A 554-nucleotide genomic window follows, 5' to 3' on the forward strand; every position below is an offset into this window, starting at 1 on the left:
AGGAAACAGGCTAGCACTGCAAAAGAATAGTCTAAGTTCAGGTCAACACTGGCCTAAGCCATCAGCTACACTGATCTCACAATAGGGGTTTGCAGGGGCACACAGAACCACAGGAAGTCCTTTCTCACATTGTTACCCAAGCCAGTAACTTTCCTCTTCAACTGTCCAATACATGAGCCCATATTTACATGCGAGAAGTATAAATTAAAATCAAAAACCAAACCAACACATACTCTATGAAACAAAGGAGGAGAAAAGCCCACTATAAATTACCAGGCTACTGGGGTCATCATGTAAAGAAATTCAACTGCTTCTCTTTACTGTCATCCTATTTATTCTAATATATTACTTTCAACCAGGTACTAGGAGGAGAGTAAAACTTAACTAATTTCTCAGTGTCGAGTTATTCCAGACTCTTAGATCCACATGTAAGAAGCCAGTCCTCTCACAAATGGCTATAGTATACTCAATTTTCATTTTTATTCTCAGATTTTCCTCAAGAACCCTTCTTAAACAGGTTTTGTAAAATCAAAACAGAACAATACTTTTCCCTA

The 554-nt window shown here is 37.9% G+C and overlaps 1 protein-coding gene across 1 annotated transcript in view; it reads right to left on the reverse strand.

Moving 5' to 3' along the window:
* Window positions 1-554, reverse strand: part of EIF3E (eukaryotic translation initiation factor 3, subunit E) — a gene marked incomplete at its 3' end in the record, with an annotated part of 14,215 nt that overhangs the window by 2,998 nt on the left and 10,663 nt on the right. The gene's annotated exons all lie outside the window — the stretch shown is intronic.

The sequence above is a fragment of the Pterocles gutturalis genome, unplaced genomic scaffold, assembly GCF_000699245.1.
Source record: "Pterocles gutturalis isolate BGI_N339 unplaced genomic scaffold, ASM69924v1 scaffold51564, whole genome shotgun sequence".
Taxonomy (NCBI): domain Eukaryota; kingdom Metazoa; phylum Chordata; class Aves; order Pterocliformes; family Pteroclidae; genus Pterocles; species Pterocles gutturalis.